This window comes from Mustela nigripes, chromosome 11, assembly GCF_022355385.1.
Source record: "Mustela nigripes isolate SB6536 chromosome 11, MUSNIG.SB6536, whole genome shotgun sequence".
NCBI classification, from domain to species: domain Eukaryota; kingdom Metazoa; phylum Chordata; class Mammalia; order Carnivora; family Mustelidae; genus Mustela; species Mustela nigripes.
Window position 1 is genome coordinate 17,064,839 of NC_081567.1, and position 24,404 is coordinate 17,089,242.

General features: G+C 54.3%; 1 protein-coding gene across 1 annotated transcript in view; it reads right to left on the reverse strand.

Moving 5' to 3' along the window:
• The window catches only part of SBK1 (SH3 domain binding kinase 1), a 45,211-nt gene extending 21,277 nt beyond the window's left edge, over window positions 1–23,934 (reverse strand). Inside the window, exon 1 of the mRNA XM_059415062.1 lies at window positions 23,655–23,934. The gene's annotated coding sequence lies outside the window, so the exon portion shown is untranslated. The remainder of the gene's footprint in view (window positions 1–23,654) is intronic.
• Between the last annotated feature and the right edge of the window lie 470 nt (window positions 23,935–24,404).

A 24,404-nucleotide genomic window follows, 5' to 3' on the forward strand; every position in this document is an offset into this window, starting at 1 on the left:
CTGCATTCTAGGTCTTGGGGGGGCCAGATCGAAGAGGGGGAGTCTTAGCCGTACCGTAGGGAGGTCACTCTCTTCTGAATACCGAGGAAGTCTCCGCTTTCCCCAGCTGGGGAGTCGCTTTCTGCTGGATCTGGAGGGGTCTCCCGCTTTCTTGGGGGTCTCTGGGTCCTGGAGGCGGTGGGGGGGATCCCCGCGCTCCCCGGCTGCGGGGGCTTGCCGAGTCCGGGCCACCGGCAGGAACTGGGAGGTAGCCCCTCAGCCGCTGGGGGGCTCCGCTGCCACCGCTACGAGCAGCCCGGCCCTGCGGTCCCGGACCCCGGCCTGGTCCGGGCTCTGGCTGCGGCTCCCGCCTGCGATCCGCCCGGTGCTCGGGCCCCGGCCCCGGCGCCCGCCGGGGCAGCGCTCCATCGCTGCATCGCGGCTCCGCCCTCTGGCCCGCGCGCACCTGCCCGCCTGGCCCGCGGCTCCGCCCTCCGGCTCGCGCGCCGCCGCCCGCCCCTTTGTCCGCCCCGCTTGGCGCGCGCTCTCGCGCACGCGCACTCACCTCGGCGCGCGCTCGCCCTCCCGCCGCGCCCTCCCGCCGCGCGCCGCGGGGCGCAGATTCTCCCCGCGCCGGAGGAGCAGCGCGCGGCGCCCCACCCCGCCTTCCGGCCGCGCAGGGTCCTAGCGCCCGTGGGTTCCCTCTCCATCTCCCCCCCACTCCCCCGTCTTTTCTAGGTCAGAGCCCACGGGGGGCGAGAACGAGGTTAGAGAGGACTCGGGGGAGTCTGAGAGGGTCACCTGCTCCAGCTTCCCGGCCCCTGCGGGACCAGACTGCCCCAGACTGTCCCAGTCTGTTCTTGTGGGGCGGAGCATGGCTCCGTTTGGGGCGGGGGGGACAGCCTAGCTCTGCAATCGCGGGTGTGCGCTCATTCATTCGTCAGTGTGTCCTGTCTGTCCGCCCACCCACCCATCCATCCATCCGTCCTCTTTCGAGCAAGACTTCGGAAAACTACCAGTCTACTCCGGGAAGAGGTCGTGAACTGGGGCCTCGGGGGCTCTATCCAGTCCAGGTCGTGTTTGGGACCCCCTGGGTGAACAGTCAGCGACCCATCTGGGAGGCAGCCGAGGGGCCCAGTGCTGACCGGAGAGAAGAGAGGTCAGGGGATTCCAAACGGAGGGAGCGGCGTGCAGAGGCACTGCCGGGGTGTGAGGAAGCAGCCTTGTCTGATGCTGGTGTTTGGAGCCCAGAAGGACGAGGGTGGCGCTGAGACAGGGATCGCTCCTGCTCCCAGGCCCCAGTTCCCTGCCTTCTCAGACTCGTCCACGCGGCCCCAGACACACATTAGTGCAAAAGCCCCACACATCCTGCACCTTCCCTGTTTCTTCCTTTGTTCAGGCTGTTTTCTCCACCCAGCATACTCTTCACAACCACCCTGTGTCTAGATCTTTAGAACAAGGGATGACAGGCTCGAAGATCTACGATCGCATAAATTAGAGGCTGGGGTCAGGTATCCGGTGATAGGAAGTGGTGAGATGTGGCAAACTGGAGCGTCGTGAGCCTGTAGGGACAGATGACCTTCCAAGAGAAGCAGGAAATCCATATTCGGACATAACGTCTTCCGATGTTCTGGTATTCAAAACCCAATCCCCACGTTTGGAAATAGTGAATGGGCCAAATGAAATGTGTTTCGGGGCCAAATCTAGACCATGGGCCATCATTTTGCAAATTCTGCTTCTGAGAGTATTGCCTAAGTTCCCTGCTTTTCTCCTTCCTGCTTCTGTCTCGATGCTTTTGTTCTAGAATCCAAGTACTGGAGGACCATCAGCTCTGTAAAGCACTATGTGGGTTGGGTTGCTTCTCTCCATAATATGGCCAAGGATGTCCTGTTACTTCCAGGGCAAGAAATCTAACTTCCCTATCCTGGTGTTCAGACCCCGGAGCCTTGGGGGCCTCTACACTTCCCTAATGAGGTCCCCTCTGCTCCATTAAGCCTTGGCCTTAGCCAGTGTTCCTGGAATATGTGCTTTCTCAGATTTTCATGCCTTCTACCCTCGGTTTTCTTTGCACAGAATGTTTTTCTCCTCTTCTTTGTTCTCCACTCAAATTATCCGCACCCTCCCCAGGTTTCTTTTCTTTGTCTGCCTTTCCTCTCTCCCCACTCCGTGCCCTGCCCATGGTCCAGAGTTTCCAATTTCACCCTTTGTTCTACACCTCTCCCAGTAAGGCCTTATTGCCCCAAACAGACTAATGGAGGGGTCTAAGTTATGAGGCAGACAGAAGCAGGAGGCTAGAGAGGGAGAAAGAAGGAAGGAAATGTCTTCCTGTGTCTAGTACACGAGTCCCGGAACATTAGAATTTAGAGGGCGTTTTCCTCTTGTTACAGATGAGAAAACTGAGACCAAGAGAGGGACAGGAGCAGAATCTGGCCTGGAAATGCTCCCAGCCATGGTGATCCGAGGTTATCAAGTCCACCTGCTGCTTAAACCTTTCCTGATTCCTGGCCTGGGGATTTGATTTCCCACAATGCAATTAGATAATGTTTGCCAAAATGCACTGTGGGTATTCAAATCTCCCCCCTTCAGCGCCCCCCTCCTTCCCCGCCCCCCACTACCACTCCAAGCTCTGCAGGGTGAGAAGTCCCGGTCCTCAAAGGGGGCACACTCTTCTCAGGGGACACATCTAGGGTCCCCTTAAAGTTTAAGCTGCGGCTGTGGCCAGGTCACTTTGGGTTCCGTGTGCTTGGAACCAGCAGGCAAGAAGAGGAGTCACTTCCCTTCCCTGACCCTAATCTGTTTCTAGAAGTTACGAGAGAAGTACCCTGCTCAGTTACTAGAAGAAGGCGGGAATGCTTTTACAAAGTGGGAGCAGGGAGAAATACATGTGGAACCCCGTGATCCACAGGAGGGATCCACTGGTGATGGTGACCAAGAGTTTTGTTTTCTTCTAGCTGATCCCAGACCATGACTCAGTGCCTTGAAGACAAGAAGGAGTCCAGTTCCCTAGAGACACAGAGCTTCCCTCCTGGGCGTCTGGGGATCAAGGACTTCCCACTGGCGTCATCAAAACTTTCTTAGCATTCTTATCACCCCTTCCTTCCTTCGATTCCTTCGATTCCTCTTCCAAGCACTGGATCTCTCTAACCTGATGGTTCACCCCCCAGCCTCCTCTGGCTCCCGTCTGGTTTCCCTGCCCAAGCATTTTCCCCGGTAAGATATCCGCTTGCAATATCTCACCCCATCCTTGGTCCTCTTCTTGGAGGAATGAACCCATCACATATTTGAAGGGAGGAACTAAAACAACTATTTGTTATGCTGCTTTCCCTTTTCCTTGACACCTGGGGATAAGCCGCTCCTGCCAGCTCGCAGTTTTGTATCCACAGCAATGCCACCCTTCAGAGAGCATCTTCATGGGTGTGATCTGGGCAGTAGAACCCAAGATCAAACTTGGCTAGGATTTCCATAACAGCACAGAAGAAACGTCAGAAAAAGGGTGTCCATTTAGGTTTCCTCTGCCTGGGGATGGGGGGTGTGTCCTCATGCCCCCAGGCAGGCAGTTTGCCACTCCCTGCTCAGGGAGGCTTGAGGGGCCAGAAATCCATCCCAGGACTTCCCTTTGGCTACATCACTGATGTGTTCACCGATGTGGCAAAGTTTCCGCTACTGCTGGGGACTGGGGAAGGAATGAAAACAGAGCCCCTGTCCTCTAGGATATAGACATCTCGTTTCAAACCAGATGAGTTTGGGTAACTACTAGCTGGACTGAAACTGACGTGTCGCCATTTTGGAAGTCCCCACGCTGGGGAAAAATGATGGCATTTGGGGATTTTCCCAGTGTGGTATATGTTCTGTGATGCTCCTTATTGTTCATGTTCCCCTGTCATGACAAAGAGAAGGCATTCCTGGCTTGCTGGTCCACCTTACGATAGTATAGGAAGCGCCCTCTGCCCTCATGGCCGCCATCATGCCCAGGGCACTGCCCCTGGTGACCCGCTTATCCATACGGCCAGAGATCCTGCTGGCACCGGCGACTAAGTGGTTCAGAGAGCAGATCAGGTTTAGGAAGCTGAAGACCACGGTGACATTTTGAGCAAAGGTTACGGAAGCCCTTCACAGCCAGGAACAAGAGCCTCCAGCGCCCCTGGGAGACACAAGTCAAGCTATTGCCAATAACGAAAAACCAACAGTTCCACCAGAACCCAAGATGGATCCGAAGGAAGACAGGAGGGGAGCCCGGGATGGACAGCAGCTGGAGGTGAACGATCTTTAAATCCCTCATTACCTTTTCGGAGAATATATTCTGAAGTGAGAAACACAGTGTTCCGGCAAGAGTCCTGATGAGCTCTCCACCTCCCGTGTCGAAATACAAAGTCTGTGACCGTAGCCAGCAGGATGCCACTGATGATGGAAGTACAGTATAATGGCAGTGCAGAGAGGAAAGAACCTTGCTCCTTTATGACATTGCCGAGCTGCTGAGTTGTACTTGGAGCAGCTTTGAAGGCAATTCTCCTCGTAGCTGAAAGCTTGCCAACGGATATGAGGATAGCTCTAAAATGGTCAGAGTGGTTGCTCCTGGAGATGGAATCTAGGAAATGGGCCTGGGGTCGGGGTAGATAATGGGAACTCATTTTTCTGTGTCATGTTTTCTTCTTCCTTCCTTCCTTCCTTCCTTTCGTTCATTAAAAACAGTGGGCACAGAGTTGGGGAGCACCTGGGTGGCTCAGTGGACTGGGCATCTGACTCTTGGTTACTCCTCAGGTCATGATCCTATGGATCCCAGGACTGAGGCGGGCTTTGGGCTCTGTGCTCAGTGGAGAGTCTGCTTGAAGATTCTCTCCCTCTGACCCTCCCCCCGACTACTGCTAGAGTGTGTGTGTGTGTGTGTGTGTGTGTGTGTGTTTGTGTGCTCTCTCTCTCTCTCTCTCAAATGAGTAAATAAATCTTTTTAAAAAATATCTGACACAGGGGCTCAGTGTGTTAAAGCCTCTGCCTTCCGGTTGGGTCATGATCTCAGGGTCCTGGGATGGAGCCCCGCATCGGGCTCTCTGCCCAAGCAGGGAGCCTGCTTCCTCCTCTCTCTCTGCCTGCCTCTCTGCCTACTTGTGATCTCTGTCAAATAAATAAATAAATAAATAAATAAATAATCTTTAAAAATATATATCTGACACAAATATAACAAAATATTACCGTTGGTTCTAGCTGTGGATACGCACAGGTTTCTACATCTCTGTATTTTTCTCTTACGATTTTCAAAATAGTTTAAAATTACTCAGTGGAAGTCTTTTTATTTACTTATTTTTTTCGAAATTATTTATTTTATTATTTTTTTAAGATTTATCTAGTTGAGAGATTATTTGTTTGAGAAGCAGACTCCCCGCTGAGCAGAGAGCCCAATGTGGGACTCGATCTCAGGACCCTGAGATTTCAGGACCCAGGCTTTCCAGTGGAAGTCTTTTTAAATGGGATCTGGTGGTGGTGGGGATTAAGAAAAGAGGGGCGCCTGGGTGGCTCAGTCAGTTAAGCCTCTGCCTTCATCTCAGGTCATGATCTCAGGATCCTGGGATTGAGCCCCGCCTTGGGTTCCCTGTTTAGCAGGGAGCCTGCTTCTCCCTCTGCCTCCGTTGCTGTCCCCTGCTCATGTTCTCTCTCTCTAGATCACCCTCTCTCTCAACTAATTAATAAAATCTTAAAAAAAAAAATAGATTTTGCAGAATGCGATTCTGTGTTTTCTAAAGCCAGATCCAGGAATTAGCTAGAATGACCTCCCCTCATATTCTCTGACAAACACAGGACTGGGCTGTAGTTGGGCTCCCTGACTCCCTGCACTCAGACCTGCTGCTTTCTTTCCGGGCTGGCTGGGGCTACTTCTCTGTCTGGGAAGTGGAGTGAGGATCTGATAGGTCCTCCCCACCCCCAAGCTTATGGCAGGGGAACAAGAAGCCGCCTCTGGAATCCTCAGAGCAGACACAGCAAAGCTACCCAGAGTTGGTTCAGTCCTAACTCCTTCCTCAGCAATTAATCACCAAAGCTATCCCCAGGAATCTAGGCATTTGGAAGGAAGCAAGTGCTGTTCAGTACACGGTCCCCAGGGGTCTGGATTTCATGATGTCTTAGTTTGGGTTTCCCGGAAACAGACCCTGAGACAGTGATTGGAAAGGAAGTAGTTTATTTGGTAGATAATCTCAGTGGGGGGGGAGCGGAGAAGCGAGCCAGGAAGGCGATGCCCGAGGGTTACCCAGGTGGGCAACAGGAAGTCCCACTGGGGAGCGCTCAGAGACAGAGTAGAATGTGCACCTAAGATGTTCAGACCATGCGTCCAGGACCATGTTCAGCTCCTGGATGTTGTCAGGATCCAGGGGAGCTGCGGCGGGGACGGGCAGGGCTGTGGATGTGAGCAGAGCAGCGGGATCAGATAACAGGGGTGAGGAGCACTGATGAGGAGGCTGGCAAGCAGTAGTGGGGGGGGCAGGAAGACACGGTTGAGACTGACCATGCCTGCCACCAAGATGAGCACTTACTGACGGGCCCTGGTGTCGGCTTAATGGTCATACAGTCCAAGTAGAGAGTCTAACTCTCTTATCCAGCATCAACTCTCTCCCGCATCTTTTAGCAACATTACCCCAATTTTCCCTTGGGGACCCGTATTCCTATACGTTAGGGGGTTCTCAGCAGCAGGAGGGGCTCATCTGTTGGGCCCTAGGAGTGGGTTTGTGACCCAGCGTGCACCAATCAATGTCTACCAGCCCCCTGGTCACGCTGATTATTTCTGAGATGGGTCTGTACCCCAAGCCAGGGCAATAGGATAGAACTCTCTTCCCACTGAACCAAAAGAGAGAGATATAAGTCTAGAGTTAGTGTTACCAGGGAGAACCTCTCAGAGGTTGAAGCCAAAACAGCAGAGGCAAGAGATGATGAGTCAAAATCCTCATACTATCATTTGAGCCCCTGGATCCAGCCATACCTGAAGGCTCTGGACTTTTGGAGTATGTAATCCCCTTAAAGTTCCTTTTGTGCTTGTCAGCTGGACATGGGTCTCTGCCACTTACAACCCTAAGTTCTTTATACTACGTATAAATGTGGGTTTCTGAAGTGTTAAAAAATACAGGGGTAAGTGAATGATTCTGCCATCTGTTCCCATACTATTTCCTCAGCATCCCAGGTTGTGAAAGGGAATTCTCAGAGGGAGTTCAACCTGCCCAGGAGCAGAGGTTTCGGATTCTGAGAGTCCACCTCCTGCTCCTGTTCTTGGGGTCACTGGAGGAGCTGGGTGGGTTCAGAGCTGAGCATGTTGTGGGTGGGTTCCTGGGCTGCCACGTGGGGTCTTTTTCTCTTTCAGGAACCTCTGGGTTCTAGGCCAAGGCATTCATTCATTCATTCACACTTGATAACGGGCACCTACCGGAAGGGGTCACGAGGATAAACAGGTGAGCTCCACAGACAATCCTTGCTTTCAGGAGCCTCTAGCCCAGTGGGGGAGACACTGTTCTAATCGCCCCAATAAAGGGTCCAATTCTGACCAAGATCCGACTACAAAGGAGAGACAGAGGTCAGGACTTTCTGGAGGAGGTGACGGCTGCGCTGGATGGCAAGCGGGGCGCGGCGGCTACGTAGGGAAAGGCTGTCTAGGTGCTCAGACCCCTTCTCCCGCTTCCTGTTCACTGTTGGGTATCACCCCCCGTCTCTCCCCTAGAGCCCGCTCAGCAACCTGGGCACACCTCCTTCCCCCCACCTTGCAGAACTCCTACCCCTCAACTCCGGGAAGCTCTGCTTTCTGTCTGGCCTGCGGCCTGCCTGCTGCGAGCACCGCCCACTGTCTTTGCTTTGGGCCCAGGGGAGGTGAAGAGCAGCTGAGCACCTTCCCCCAAGTACTTTTCGCCTCACCTCTCTTCTCGGGACTGATGTATTAGGCATCAAGGGTGTGCCGGGTACTTCCACGAGGCTAGGCCTTCCCCCAGATGGGGAAACTGAGGCACGGCACTAGAGGTCCTGAACTAGCAAGGCCAACCTCTTCCAGCCCTGGCGTAGGAATGGACGCTGTGTCCTTATCCCTTTAACCTCTCCCAGGCCAAGGGCTCTGCTCTGTAGGCAGCCTCCATCCATTACTGGCACTCTCAGAGCCTCGCCTTGATTCCTGGGGATAGGGTGCTCTGGTCGCCCCTCCCTTCCTTCAGCCCCCAGCCCTCAGGGGACCTCTGTCCAACCCTACCTGCTTATTTCACAAACACAGATTTGTGCCAGGCCGAGTCCTAAGCGTTGTGCACATATCAACTCATTCGAACCTCATGACAAGCGTGCAGCCACCTTGTCTCCAAGACACAGAATGGGGAGGCATTTGCTGAAGTTCACACCCTAGGTGGGGCTCAAACCCAGGCAGGCTCCAGAGTGCAGGCCCCCAGCCCCAGGCTGCCGAGCCCACCCATCTCCATCATGCCCTCCCCACCTCCTCCTCCAGTCCTACTCCACTCCAGCTCTTCCCAACTCTCTCCCCTTTGCCCTCCCCATCACAACTCCCCAATTTCTGTCAATTTCTGCCTATGACCTGCCGCCCTCCCCGGGTGGCGCCCGGTCTTGGCATCCTGCGGGTGATGGTGGGATTGGGGTCGGGGGAGTTCGCAGAGACACAGGGCAGAGGGGCCAGTGCTAGAAGGTCCCTGGCCACATCCGCTCCACGCCCTGCCTCGTGGAGGCTCGGCCGAGTCAGGGCCTGGCGGAGGTGGGCAGGGTGGGAGCAGGTCTGTAAGCCCTAATTAAGTCAGTTAATTAGGTGGGGAGGAAAAGCCTGTGGGAGTTAATGAGCTTGGCTAATTAAGTGGATCCTGGAGAATGGCTCAAATTCTAATGGCTAGGGAGGGATGGGGGCTCAGGCAGGATGGGGGGGGATGATACGCCTGGTGCCTCTCAGGTGTCCCTCGGTCTGTCTACAGCCACCACGGGGGTCTGAGGCCACGACCAAGGCCTGCAGTGACCATCAGGTTGTGCATCCAACCCCAGGGGCTGGTCTGAACTTACCCTCAAGGTCGGATGCCCTCACCAAGGTCCTATAAACTATTGACATCTGGGCCTGACGTCATTACTGAGGGCCGGTCCCCTGGTACCCATCCTTTGGGGGCTAAAGCCAGGTTCCCTTGGAACATTTTGGAGAATGGGGACAAAAATTGAGCCCTGACCCAGGAACCCTTCAGAACCACGATGACAAGCCCCACGGCAGGTCGGGCACCGTGACAGCCACGCACACGTCGCCCCTGCAGTTTAAGTCTGCAATGTGTGCCCCCGTCCCTGCTGTAAAGATGTGCGGGGGCTCTCGTCCCAGCTCGCAGATGTGGCAACTGAGGCCAGGGAGGAAGGAGCTGGCTCTGGCTCGTCCTCAGCCTCCTGCTCGCTGTGTAGGGCCCAAGGAATATTGTCTTCCAGGCCAGGGACCAGCTCTTCTAGGAGCCCCGGGCGCCTTCTCTTGCTGGAGCCCCATTTCTCTCTAATTGGGGGGTCCTGAATAACAGTCACCACCACCGCCTCCCCAGCTCTGGCGGGTAGAGCACTTAGTACTGGGGAGAGGTGAGCGCGTGATACCAGGGGAGCTGCAGAATGTGGGCCCTTGCTCAGAGAGCAGAGCTAAGCTCCGCCAGCTCCCTCTCGCAGCCCGTCCTGGTGGGTTTCTAGTTACTGTTCAGTGTCACGCTCCCCTGGGCATGGGGGGCCGCGCTGGCCACTGCAGCCCCTCATCGGTGCCCGGGGCCCCTCCATTGCCTCCGCAGCATGGACCCTGACTGCACCCTGGGCACGCCCCCCCCACCTTCTGCAAAGGACAGCAGTGGTGACTGCGTGAGGCCAGGAGCGGGCCGCTGAGAACCCACGCGGGGGATGCGGGCGGGCGGGGTGTCCCTTCAGACCTCACTCACAAATTCAAAGATGAAGCTCGTAAGATTGCAAGAGGCTCACGACAGGGCAGGAAACCCCAAGGTTGGGGCCCTGCGTGACCCACAATCTGGCAGTCTGCCCCGCCCCCCCGACCCCCGCCCCCCCCCCACTCGCTACCATTGTCTCCCTCATTTCTCCTGTTCCTTCGTGTCCTTATTCAATGACCAAGTATTTGTTGCGCGCCTCTGCCATCCAACGAACGGAACAGAACAGAATCCCGGTCGGGGGCAGGGAGACCAGGGAAGTCCTCACAGAGACGGTGACACTCCGGCAGAAACTTGAAGGTAAGGGAGGGAGCCCTGCGGATACGGGGCGGTGGGGGTGGGGTGGGTGGGCAGGGTACAGTAGGCCGGCCAGTGCAAAGGCCCTGGGGTCCGAGTGTGTTTGGGATGTCAGGAACCATGAAGAGGCTGGAACGGCAGGGGCGGAGATGAGAGGTAATGGGCCACCTTGTCTTTGGCTTTGATTCTTGAGCGCGGTGGGAGTCCTTGGAGGGTTTTGAGCCAAGGAGGGCTCACAGGCTCCCTCTAGCTGTTGTGGGGCAGACGGCCTCTGGGGGGGGGGGGGGGAGGGGGGACAGGGGGGGGCCCCGGCCCCCCGGGGGGGGGGGGGGGGCGGGGGGCGCGGGGGGGGGGGGGCAAGAGGAGACAAGAGGAGGCTCCTGCACCCCGCTGGGGGAGAGGAGACAGCAGGTCGACCTGGGGCAGGAGGAGGAGAGGTGGGGAGACGCGGGGTGGGGTTCTGTGGACAGATTGGACAATGGAGGTGAGGGGTGTGGGGTTTACTCTGGGCACCTGGACCATCAATTTCCACGAACAGGTGAGAGCAGCTCTTGGGTCCCCAGTGTTCCTTGCCTTTGAGGATCCGCTGTCATTCTGCAGGGGGCGGGGGGCACTCCATCCTCCAGCTCTCCACTGCAACCTACCCCTGGCCAGCGGTGGCTCCTGAACTCTCCAGCACAGGCTCACAGACTGAGACGTTCGGAGCGGCCGGGGAGGGACCCTGGCTGGGGGATACGGCCTGAGCCGGGACAGTGGGGAACCAGAGAGTCCAGGCTCTACCTGCACGGTGGCCTCTTCGCCCCTGTGACCCACTCTGGCCATGTGGGAGTGTAAGCTCAGGCTCTTAGAGCCTCCGAGGTTTCGAGAGAAGTTGGAAATCCAGATCTGAGGATGGAATGCCCTGCTTTTCACAATACTGGCAAATCAGTGTTTCATGTCAGGGCGGGCTATGCCCCCATGTGGGCTGCTTCTGTGGGCCTTCTTCCCACGGCAACCTCTGCATCTGGGATGTCTGCAGACCTGGAAATGCGGGTCCCCCTGGGGTGCGGCCTGACAGGTCAGATGTTGGCTGCTGTGGGCAGGAGCCGGGGAGGGGGGCAGATTGGAGAGGGGCTGGGAAGGAGCGCCCCTCCGAGCCCCTTGGGTACCAGGCAATGGCACTGCCCCAGGGATGATGTGGTTGTCAGGCTAGGGCAGCTGCTGGTTCCCGGGGCTCCCCCGAGGAGATAGGAAGGTACAGTGGCCGGAAGGGTGAGGCCACGGCCAGGAATGAACCATCAGACGAGAAGCACTCCAGGGCAAGAGAACCAGCACGACTGAGCAGGCAGAGAAGGTGCCTGGGCTTCTCCTGTCCCTGCCCCTGCGACCACCTGCCCGAGCCCACCCAGCCTCGGCTCTCCTCCAGTGTCATAAAACCCCTATCCATTTTCCTGGATCTGGGCTGGGTAAAGGGGCGGCCGGAGAAGCAGAGAGAGAGGCAGAGGCGACAGCAAAACCTCCTCCAGCATCACGTCAGGTCAGCATCCCCCGGGGTGGCCCTGGGCGTCCGGGAACGACCTCGTTCATGCTGCCAACAGCCCCAGAAGGTTGGAGCCGTGGCTGCGCCCATTTTACGGCGGACGGAACTGGGTCACAGAGCACCTGAGTCACCTGGCCAAGGTCTCGGGGCCTTGGAAGTGGTGGGAACTGCCGTTAAATCCAGGGCTGTGTGGCTACCAGATCTGTAGCAGGAACCTAGGAGCTGCGCGATCAAGAGGCCAGAGCCTCCGGCCGCGACCTGCGGGACCCGTCCCTGATGTGTGAGCGCAGCGCCCCCTCTAGTGGCCGGTCTCGCACAGCGCAGGACGAACTGGGGGACTGTCTCGGCCTGTCTGTCCCTCACACACGGGCACACAGGCCCCTGCTTAGGATCTGGTCCTCCAGAGGAAGGCCACGCCACCTACAGCGCAGGCCACGTGGCGCCGCCCTGACTCACCTGAGGCCCCTTCTCCTGGTCAGACTTCACTAGGCTGTGCCCACCCCAGGACACCTGTTGGCTGTCCCCCTGCGTGTGCCTCTCTCTCTCTCCGTGTCTGGGTCTCCTTGTCTCCACCTGCGGGTTTCTCCCAAACTCTACGGCATGTTATAATCTCCAGGGAAGCTTTAAAAAAGCATGATGTGCAGACCACACACCCAAGAGCAAATCGATCCGTTTCCTCTCGCCATCTTTAGGTTTGTGGGAGCAAACTTCCGGAGGTGGGAAGAAGGTCAAACTTTCAGGCAGCCGACAGCAGGCCTCTGGGTTCCCCAGGCTCGTCTGCTTCCAAGCTTACACCCTAGATCTCATAATGACCCCACGCCCCGCCCCCCTGCCAAGATCTCCCATTTCCCCCTGTCGGGGTCCCTGGCTGGCAGGATGGTAAGCATCACCCTCTCTCTGCCTGCCCTGAGCAAGCCAGCTTTGCAGGAGCTTCCTGCACGCGGCCCGCAGCTTCCCTCCTAGCTCGTGATCTTGAAGGGGTGCTCATTGCTGCTGCGCAACCCCTGTTATTCCCGCCAGCTGCTTTCCCCCCTCGCTCTGGGATGGGAAACTTCCATTTGCCTGTGATTCTCCTAGGGCTCTTGGTGGAGCCAAGGATCTGGCCTGTCTACCCAGCCCCCATCTCTGGCTGTCCCCAGCTTCTGGTCGGTCCACCCTACTCTGAGCAGCAAGGTGCTGCCTGACTCCTTCCCACCGTCTCCTTTCTCCTCCAACCGTGGCCCCCGCTTCACCGAGAAAACAGCTGGATCCCAGGGCCGCCCGTGGCTGAAGCGCAAGCCCACCCAGCTGCTCACTTCTCGCTTCCTCCCACCTGCCTGGGTTGGGGGACGCCCTCCTCCTTGTGGGGCCAAGACGCCCTTAGGGCCTTGTTTCTTCAGGGCTCCCCTGCCTCCCTCTCCCACCAACCTGGTTCTTGTCCCAGGATGGTGCCGAGCTTCCTGACCCAGCCGGCTTCTGGTGGCTGCCCTGCCATCTCCCTGCCTGTCTTTGGTTCTTCCTGTTTTTCTACGATCCTTTTGCAGAGACGGCTTGCGTTCTTATTCCCGTGCAACGTGCTCAGGGCTTGGAACCGAGAAACCCGAGCAGCCTCCACTCCCATTCCCACCGCTTGGGGACAGTCATTTCAACTGCAGGAATGTTTACGTCTGGCTTTGCTACCTAGCACCTTCCCGTCGCTTCTTTCCAGTTTTAGGTTTCCTCTGTCAGCTCCCCACTTTGGAAGATGAGGATCGAGTTCCCTCACACTCCCTTACATCCGCCCCCACACACTTCCTATTCCCACTCTCCTAATACAGCCGCGTCGGAACATTGCTGGTGCCTACGGATTGTGGAAACGTTAGGAACAGCTTCATGTGGAAGACTACACATTCTCCCCCTCCCTTTCCTTTCTGAGAATATATTTTTTTTTAAAAAAAAGTATTTTCTATTCCCAACGTGGGCTCAAACTCATGACTCCGAGATCAAGAGTGGCGTGTTCTACCGACGGAGCCAGCCGGGCACCCCCAAGATTTTATTCCGTAGAGCAGTCTCAGGCTTAAACTATCGTGCAGAGAGGACATAGACCTTCCTCTCCCACGCCCCCAGTTTCCCTTGTTTTTATTTTGTTATTATTTCCCTTTTGTTAATATTTCCCTTGTTATTCATCTTGTATTGGGGCGCTTGGGTGGCTCAGTAGGCTAAGCCCCTGCCTTCGGCTCAGATCATGATCCCAGAGTCCTGGAATCAAGCTCTCTGCTCAGCAAGGAGCCTGCTTCCTCCTTCCTCTCTGTCTGTGTCTCTGCCTACTTGTGATCTCTCTCTCTCTCTCTGTCAAATAAATAAAATCTTTAAAAAAAATCTTGTATTAAGGCTGTACATTTGTTACAATGGATGAAATAATAGATACTTTATTATTAACTAAAGTCCACGGTTGGGGCTGAGGGCTGGCTCTGTGTCATTCTACCAGTTCTGACAAACGTATGATGTCCTCGCACTATCGTACAGAATATCGCCCTAAAAAAATCCCATGCTCTGACCCTCCCCACAAATCACCGGGCCACCGCTGGTCTTTTTACGGCTTCTAGAGATTTTTTTTCCCCCCGGAATATCAGATAGTTGGAATCCTGTAGTGTGTACCCTTTCCAGAATGGCTTCTTAGCAATATGCATTTAGGGTTCTTTTTGTGGCCTGAAGGTTAATGTCTTTTGATTGCTGAATGATATTCCATTGTATGAACAGACCACAGTTTATCCGTTCACCTGTTGAAGGACATTTTGGTTGCTTCCCAGTTTGGCAATTATAAATAAAGCTGCTATCCACGTGCAAATTTTTGCGTGGACGTAGGTTTTCAACTCATTTGTATAAACTCCAAGGAAGGCTATTGCTGGATCTTACAGTAAGACTGTGTTTAGCTTTGTAAGAAACTGTCAGTCTGTCTTCCAAAGTGGCTGTACCACTTTGCATTCCCATCGGCAGTGAACGTTGCTCCGCATCCTCACCAGCATTTGGTGTTGTCAGTGTTTTGAATTTTAGCCATTCTACTAAGCATGTATTGGTAAATCATGTTGTCTTCATTTGCTGTTCCCTAATGACACATGATGTTGAGCATCTCATATATTTATTTACCATCTATAGATCCTCTTTGGTGAGGTATTTGTTCAAATCTTTTGCCCATTTTAAAATTGAGCTGCTCATTTTCTTTTCTTCTTTCTTTCTTTTTTCTTTTCTTTCTTTCTTTCTTTTTTTTTTTTTTTTAAGAATTCCTTGTATACTTTGGATAACAGTCCTTGTTATCCAAGGGACAGAGCTTTTTTTTTTTTTTTTATCAGACCAATTGTGTCTTGCAAATATGTTTTCTCTCAGAAGTTTAAGATTTTAAGTTTCTTTCCCTTTTCTGCACAAAAGTTTATTTTTCTATGTGTTTATATCTAATGTGATCCACATTCTCTCCTACTGGTGTAAATCTCTCAAAAGTCAAAATACTTAGGTATTCTATCACTTTCATCTCCTTAAAGAAATCTTTTCTAGAACCTTCTGACCTATTTCACTTTTTTTTTTTTTTAAAAGTAGGCTCCACGCCCAACGTGGGGCTCGAACTCACAACCCTAAGATCAAGAGTCTCATGCTCTACCAACTGAGTTAGGCAGGCACTCCCCTCCTGACTTATTTCAGTGTGAGAGGGCTGCCCACCAGGCTGCTGCCCAGCGATGCTGCCGCAGGGATTTCCCTTCACCATTAGCTGGGAGACGCCTTCATCTCTTGGTCTTGTGTTGGTTCCCTTGTTTCCTGGATCCCAGGTCCTTCTCTTTGGTGGTTTACTTCCTTGTTTTGTGAAATACATCCTTCAGGAGCTTTCTTAAGAAAGATGCATGGGACCACAATAACCAAAATATGGAAAGAGTCCAGACATCTACTGAAGGATGAATGGGTAAAGGAAATGTGATGTATGTGTGTGTGTGTGTGTGTGTGTCTACATCCCCCTTTTCTATTATATATAGATTCAATACCATATATATATATATATATTCCAATGTATATATAATGGACTATTACTCAGCCATCAAAAAGAATGGGATCTTGCCATATGCTATGATATGGATGGAACTGGAGCGTATTATGCTAAGCGAAATAAGTCAGTTAGAGAAGGACAAAGAGCATAGGATTTCATTCATATGTGGAATTTAAGAAACAAAAGAGATGAACATAGGGGAAGGGAAGGAAAAATAAAATAAGTTGAAAACAGAGAGCAAGACAAATCATAAGACTCTTAACTCTAGGAAACAAACTGAGGGTTGCTGGAGGGGAGGAGTGGGGAGACGGGTAACGGGACGATGGGCATTAAGCAGGGCACGTGATGGAGTGAGCACTGGGTGTTTCCTACAGCTGGTGAATCACTAAATTCTCCTCTGAAACTAATAATACGGTTTATGTTAATGAACTGAATTTAAATACAAAATTAAAAAAAAAAAGATGTGTGAGAGGTAAAATCTTCGAGCACTTATAAATCTGAAACAATCTTTTTCCTCCTCTCATTTTATGAATGGTTAGGCTAGGTATAGAATTCTAGGCTGACAATAATTTTCTTCCATACTTTTGAAAACTACTTCATTGTCTTCTGGTTTTCAGGATTGCTGATGAGATGTCTGATGATATTTCAATTCTTTTTTTTTTTTTTAAGATTTTATTTATTTGACAGACAGAGATCACAAGTAGGCAGAGAGGCAGGCAGAGAGAGAGAGGAGGAAGCCGGTTCCCAGCTGAGCAGAGATCCTGATGTGGGACTTGATCCCAGGACCCCAAGATCATGACCTGAGCTGAAGGTAAAGACTTTAACCCACTGAGCCACCCAGGTGCCTGATATTTCAATTCTTGATCCTTCATAGAATCTTGTAGAATATTCTTCTCATCCTTGTATTCTAAAATTTACTGGCAAGTGGCCTTGGTGTGGGTCTATTTTTATCCTTTGGTTGGATACTCAGTGGTCACTTTTGATCTAGAAACTCAGGTCTTTCCATTCTGAGAAATATTTGAAATAATTCATTGACTATTTCCTCTCTTCTCTTTCTGGAACTCTTTTGTTCAGGGGCGCGCTTCCTGCGCTGGTCCTTTCATTTTCTTTCTCTTTCTTTCCTACTTTCCACACAGTAGCAGCCCTGGAGGTGCCCCTTCTGAGTTTTTCTTTCTTGAAAAACTTGTCACTCAGCTGTGAGGAGTGCAAGCGCTGGCAGCCTCCAACTACAGGGACTTTGAGCTCTGCCATGGCCTTTGCACCAAGACGAAGGTCTTCCTGGGCAGCCCCGCCAGCAACTGAGCTCAGCAGAGACACCAGGGCCTGGTCATTTCTGCCCAGTGAGGGGCTCCTTGGATGAACAGTCTTTCCTCTAGGAGCTGCTCCTGCTTGGCCAAGATTTGGTTTGATCTGCCTCTAGGTCAGGTGCTCTTTGTTTTGCTTAGATCTGTTTCCTTCCAGCAGCCACTCCGCAGGTGTCGGCCCTGTGTCACGGTCTGAAGATTCTCCCTGTCCAGTCCTGCTTCCTGTTCCTTTATTTTCATGAGCATCAGCCCCCCAGGGCTTCTTGCATTTCTAGCTCCATATCGTAGCATCTGTTGACTGGAGAGTCCAAACCTACACATGTATCTTTACCTTTTTGCTCTACTTTTTGAAAAATGTGTTTATCTTCTCATCCAGTGGTCAATGTTTTAAAATTCAGGGCCCAGTGGGAAATATTTGAAGCTTATGGGCCATATGGTCTCTGCTTATGTGAAAGCAGCCATTGTACATAGGACATATTTTTTAAAAAAGGGGTGTGTGTATGTGGCTGTGTTCCAATAAAACTTTATTAAAAAAACAGATGACAGGCCTGTAAGCCATAGTCTGCTGACCCCTGTTACCCTTTTAAATATGCTTTTTATTTCTGGACAATATTCTGAATTTCTAAGACGTTTTCTTTGTTTTGTTCATTTTCAGAGTATTTTTATCTTCCAAAATAGCATCTAGCATTTGTTTCATAGCTGGTAGGTATTTTCCTACATTTCAGAATACAGTCATCATCGTTGTGTTTTTAGGTTTTCTTTCCTTTGTGTATTCTGTTTCCTCCAAATTCTGTTTTTCTGTTTGTTTTTGTCCTGCTTCTTCTGTCACAGGTTTTTCTCCAGTGTTGGCAGTCCCTGGTTCACGCTTAAGAGATTTACAGAGCGGATAGAAGTGAGGCTGTGTGTGTGTGTGTGTGTGTGTGTGTGTGTGTGTGTCTGCGCGCGTGCTGGGGCAGCTAGGCGTCAGGGCGTGAAGAGACCTGAGAATGTGTTACCTTACATGGCAATGTGCGAGATCTCGATCAAGGTGTGGTTTACACAGGTGCATACTTGCGTTAAAACTCATTAAACCAACCCCTTAAGACCTTTGCATTCCACTCTAATCATGCCTTGGTTAAAGAATATAAAAATACAACTTATAAAAGCAAGCTGATGAGTAGCCCTGTGTTGGGCCGGGGTGCTGGCGGGCTCCGGGGTTCAATCTAGAGAATCCTGGCCAGTCCGTGTCACTGGGAAACCCCTGATGCCAACCTATTCTTCTCTTGACCCATCAGACTCTGAGATAAGGGGCAACACTAATACAGACGCGCAAAAGGCGATTTAGAGAAAACAGAAATGTGTGGGGAGGGGACAAAGAGAAGGAACAGGAAACCCGACGGACAACCCTAACCGAATACTCATGAGTACTCATTCATACTCATATCTGGAGGCTGAAGGGAGAGAACTCCGGCGAGTCCTGCCTAGAAAGCTGAGTCCTGACCTCACTGTTCCAGGGAGCCCAGAGGAGGAGGAAGATCTCAGGTGATGGTGAGTAAAGGGACAGAGCCTCCCGGATTCAGGATGTGGACTTGAACTAATCCTTCTGGTTGGGTGTAGAACTGCCGTCCTCATCCTGCAGTGTGGAGACCCTCCTGTGTTTTAGTCTCTCTGGAGCATAAACCTTCAGCCTCTGTCGGGGCAGGAGAGGGGCAGCCGCCCAGCTGTGCCTAGCTGGAGAAGGAGACCCGAGGACGACAGCCTTTCCTACACGGATCCTCCTGTTTTGGGGGTCCCGCTCTTCCTCCTGCTTCCAGGGAGTACTTAGCCCACTAACGCCACTGGAGCCTTTGGGGGCTTTGTGGGGTCAACGCTGGAGCTCCTTGCTTTTCTCACTCCCAGCTGGAGGCTGGCTTCAGGCGCAAGGTCATCGGGCCGGGAAATCGCTTACCAAGGGCTCATCTGCCTTCCAGATTCAAAATTTTGTTGCCGCGGTCTCCTGGGCAATGTATCAGTTCTTGCTGACTCATCCGTCCTGCTCCCCGCCTCCCCCCCCAGCCCCCAGTGTCTGTGTCCTAATCCCCAGAACCTGTGGGTATGTTACATTACCTGGAACAAAGGGACATTGCTGGTGTGGTTAAGGTTAAGGACCTTGACGTGGGGAGAGGATCCCGGATTATTTAGGTGAGCCCAATCTAAGCACACAAGGCCGAAAAAGCAGAAAACCTGTCTTTCTCAGCCGTGATCAGAGAGAAGCTACCATGCTCCCTGTTGGTGCGGGAGAGGGAGGGAACCACAAGCGGAGGAACGTAGGTCCCCTCTGGGAAAGGACACCTGGGAAAAGACTAGGAAATGGATTCTCTCCCAGAACTTCCAGAAAGTTCTTCCACAAAGAGCTTCCTCGGGCAGCCTTGTCGACACCTTGACGTTAGCCCAGGGAGACCTGTGTTGGACTTCTGACATACGGTCTGTAAGATAATACATTTGTCTGGTCTTAAGCAAGCAAGTTTGCGGTAATTTGTCACGGAAGCAAACACGGGACCCAAATGCATACCTTAAAGCATCCACTTGCTTCCTTCCTTTTGATGGGGTTTCAGAGAAGTTCGATGTGTGTGTTCATTGCGTCATCCTAATCGGCCGGCTCAGCTCACACCTGCTGTTGTCTCCAGCCCTTCCAGAAATGTCTCTTCTCAAAGTCCCCTCCTGACCTCCGTGTCGCCAGATCCGTTCTCTTTTCCCTTGATTGGCGTCTTTGAGGCCGATTGTCTGCTCCAACTTCTCCTGGAGCCGCTCTTCTCTTGGCTGCTGGGACCTCACACACTCACACACACGGCTTCCAGTGCCCACCTTTCTGCTGAGGCCTCCGACGGTCTATCACCAGCCAAGAGGCTCCCCTTCGGAGCCGCAGACTTTCAGGATCAAGCCCTCGCTTGACATCATCATTTCTTGGACAGCTCACGCGCTTCTGCACTGGAAGACCCCGTGGCAGAATTCGTGGTTTTCTTGCCGCACCTTCCCAACACCCACGCATCTCTCCCACCCGGAAACCTCAGATTCACCCTCCGTTCCCTTCTTCCGTTAGCCCATCAGCAAATTCTGTCTCCTAACTCTACCTCGGAGACATCTGCTTCCCCATCTCCAAGGTCCACCTGGGTCCAGGCCACCTCCACGGCCCCCCCATCTTCAGCATGACCTCCGCACCGGTACCCCGTGTCCACACTGTAATTCATCCTGCTTCTCACCTCCTGCTGCTCTCCCCACCGGGTGCTCTGTGTGAACCATGCTGGCCAAACTCTCATCTGCCCCTGGGCCTTGGCACATCTGTTCTTCGTGCCTGGGATGCTCCTACCCCGACTCTGCCCAGCTCCTTCTTCTTTAGCTCTCGGATGAACGATCCCTGCCTCCCCCATTCACCTTCTGCAAAGGGGGTGTCTTCCCCACTATCCCTCTGCTTGTTTCCTTAACAGTGGGTTTCGAGCATATTGATTTGTTTACTTCTGTTTTCTTTGGCTCCCGTGTTGGCCACACGCCACACAGACGGTATTTTCGCCTTGCAGTCTCCAGCGAACTTTGTGGCACGAATGAATGAACGGACGGACGGACACGCTGGGCACCCGTCACGTGCCAGGTGCTTCCAGATATTTCAAATAGTTCATTTTTCTAGACCTAGGAGGTTGTCACAGCTGGACTACATTTCCCAGGGTGATTTTTTGTTTGTTTGTTGGTTGGTTGGTTTTTTTTTTTTTTCAAATCTGCCCAGTAAGTGTGGGCTGAGATCAAGCCTGCCACTTCCGGCTTGGGCTCTTAAAACCTCACATGTCCTTCCTGGGCTCTTTCTTCTTCGTCTGCCCACGGTTGCAGACAATCCAGCAACAGATCTCGGAACCCTGGGTGATGACCGCGTCACAAGGTGGGAGGAGCCTGGGTCCCCAAAAGACCTAGTAGGGGGAGCGGTCTCCACTGGACCCCAGCCCCTCTGGAACCCTGAAGGGGTAGGACATAGGCTCTACTGTGCCAAGCCAACCATGATTTCCAGGCTTATTTGTTTCGACAGCTAGCCTCGCCTTAATTCATCCATCCAAGCGCCAGAGGTAGGTGGCTGGGAAGCCACACAGGGAGTGACCAGCCTTCCTCCAATGCAGATGTGTTCTCGGCGGGCTGGTATCTGACATCACCCCTCAGCAGAAGCCCCAGACTCTCGGGGCTCGCCCCCCTATTACAGCACCTCGCCTGGGACATGTCGCAACCCTTCCAGCGTGTGCCCATCTTGTCCTCGCGAGCTCTTCCGGGGCAGCGTGCCTGTGTCACGGCCATCCCCGTGGCCTCGGCACCCAGCAGAGGGAAAGCGTGTCGAATTTACAAATGAGTCCTCTCTGCGCCCAGGTGCCTGAGAAAAGTCACCTCTTTCGTTTTACAGAGGCTCCCAAGAGAAGCAGGAGGCCACAGAATCGGCAGGACTCGGGGCGACTGAGGAAGGCAGTGGCTCCTGGGAGAGCATCCAGGAGCCTTCAGGGGCTGGCGAAGGGCTGAGAAGGGCATGGGCGGGGGGCAGCTTCTCTCAGCCCCTAAGGGGAGACCCCACCGAAACTCGCTGCCCACTTGCCGCTCCTACAGTAGGAAAGAAAGATTCCAGAGCCTTCCCTCCCACCCGCTCCTGCCTGCAGCCCGAGCGTCCACATCATCAGTATTTTTAGCTCCGGCACCTGTGGTCACTGTCTGCCCAGCCTGGTGTCCCCTCTCTGGGACTTAAAGGTCCAGCACCCACCAGCTGGAAAGAAGACTCTCAGGCCACTGTTTCCCCAGGGCAGGAGGCAGAGGGCAGGTCCCCCGTAGCAGGGGGCTGGTGGCGCGGAGTGGGGCGAGGTGACAAGGAGAGGGAGAAGTAGGCTGCCCGCTGAGCAGGGAGCCGGGCTCGGGGCTCGATCCCAGGACCCTAAGTTGAAGGCAGATGCTTAGCTGACAGAGCCACCCAGGTGCCCCCTAAGTGTGTACTTTTTGACAACCCCCTCAGACGGTTCTGGTCCCCTCTGACCCCGTGCCACCTTCACTCCTGCAGCAAGCATTTTGAGCCCCTCCTATGAGAAAATCCTTCTCTCAGAGCCCATTGCTTTGGGACCATGGATAGTCACAATGAGTCTCCTGTTGTGCTCACTTCACCACCGATGGATTAAGGCCTTGGCTCGGCAATCCAGGCCGCTTGTGACCTGGGCCCCCTGGACCTCGCCCCCTCATCTCTTCCCACCCCCTACAAATTCTTTCTCATGCCCCCGGGCCTTTGCTCGTGCTGTCCCCGCTTCCCCGTGATGCTCCTTCCTCAACATCACTCACCACCTGGGGAGGACCCCGACGGTAAGACAGACATCTAGGGTATCCGAGGGCCGCTGCAGGCACAAGGGGTCTGTCTTCCCATCCGACTCCCTGAGCACAGTGCAGCCATGCCTGTTCGGTCCCACGCCCCTGCCACACTGATCTGTTTGCTTGTCTGTCTCTCCTGGCAGGCCGTGACCCTGGGACGGTGAGGGCTCTGGTGCTCTGGGGTGGGGGTCAGGGTCTCAGCCCCTACGGAGTCATGAACTGACAACCGTGGCAGGGGCCATCTCCCCATTCATCAGATGAGGGGACAAAGGCCTACAGAGGGAAACTAACAGACTGGGGGTCCGACAGAGAAATCCAGGGAGAGAGGCAACTGTCCAGGCCGCAGGAGTCCCCACCTCTCACCCTCCTGAAAGGGGCTTGCAGGGGCCCCCCCGGGTCAGCCCGCAGCCTACCCTCCTCCCCACCCAGCGCAGTGCTGACTCAGGCAGTGATGGAGGCGTGGGCGGGCTGGGCTGGAGCAGAGGTGACCCCTGTGTCCCCTGCAGACTTTCTATCCATTCCCAGAGCCTGTGGTCACAGCTTGGGTAATGCACTTGGCTGGAGCCTGGGTTTCCCTGCAGGTGGGGGGGGGGAGAACTGGCAAAAGGGACAATGGCCCTTGGGGCATGAACCCTCACATGGGGAGGAGTCCCCAAACCTTCACGTACATAGGTCCATAGAACTTATTGTACCCACTCCCACGGACACGTATGCACATGCGCAGACACCCCCCCAAATGCTCACGCAGCCACACAAACATTCATTTCCACCCTGTCACTGCTCTTTTCCTTTTACACACACACACACACACACACACACACACGTTCAAGCTTATAGACACGCAGACATTTTCCACCGAGTAACTCAACAAAGACTGAACATTATCAGTGCAGTGCAGGGAGGAAAGGTGTCTCTCAGCTTGGGGTGGGGCGGGGGCTTCCTGGAGGGCTTCCTGGAGGAGGAGACATTGCCACTGGGCCTGGATGGTTGGGAACCAGGGAAAGGGGAAGTCTGGGCAGTTTTAGTGGGGGTGAATACAGGGGAGCAGAGCCCAGTGAGGTGGGTGGGGTCAGCCCAATCACGCAGGCCTTGAACGCCCAGCCGACTGCTGACTCTATCCTGGTGGAGGGCCGTGGAGGGCTCTGAGCAGGGTGGGCACCTCTGGAGAGGACAGGAAAGGCACGAATGGGAGAGCCAGAGAGAAAGCTACGGTGCCAACCAGGTGTCTCAGCGTCTGACTCGGGGAGGCGGCAGTGAGGGAGAAGCCATGACCCACAGAGAAGGTCCCTGGGTCTGAGCCCTGTGCCCTCGCCCTGCCCAAGCCCCGGGGCACTGACCTCTGCAGTGGGACCTCTTCCAGCAGCTCCTCCTCCTCCTCCCTGTGGAAGCACACGAAGCAGAAGGCGGGCCCATCTTCTGCTCCACAGCCCAGGGGCCAGGCTGGAGGGAGCTCCAGGACCGGGCAGGGGTGGCTGGTGGGGACCTCGGTGGCATCGTCCCCAGCCTGGGCAGGGACAACCGAGCCAGAGCGCTCCAGGGTCAGCAGCCGGTTGGCCTCGGGGCCCCGCGCCTGCCCACCTGCCACCTGTGCCTTTTCCCTTAGGTTCCCCGTCGCCCCGGTGGCTGAAGGAGCCTGTGGCTCGGATGGGGACTCCTGTCCTGGCCCACAGGGCTGGGCCTTGGGAAGCGGCTTCCAGGGAGCCGCCTGCACTCAGAGGTCGCTGGTTGGTAGACCGAGGTCCAGCAGGGCCCCTTGCTGCCCCTCGCGGAGACCTTGGCCCCTCTGCTGCCCACTCGGCTGCTGCCTGTCAGGGTCAGGACTGGGCAGGCAGGCTCTCAGGTGCCCTGTCCATCTGTTCATCTGTCTGTCCAGACGTCTTGCTGCTCCCCGTCCAGCCAGCAGGGCGCGGGCGGCAGGGGTGGCTTCCCCAAGAAAGTTTGTTCTGCCCTCCTGGGGCGGCGGGCACCGGTGGCCTCCGGGAGACAGGATCAGGACCTCCGGCTCAAAGGCAGGAGGAGAGCAGGGGAAGCTGGCTCCGTGCCCACTGCTGTCCCCCAAGGAAAGTTCGGGCCCTCGGAGTCCTGGC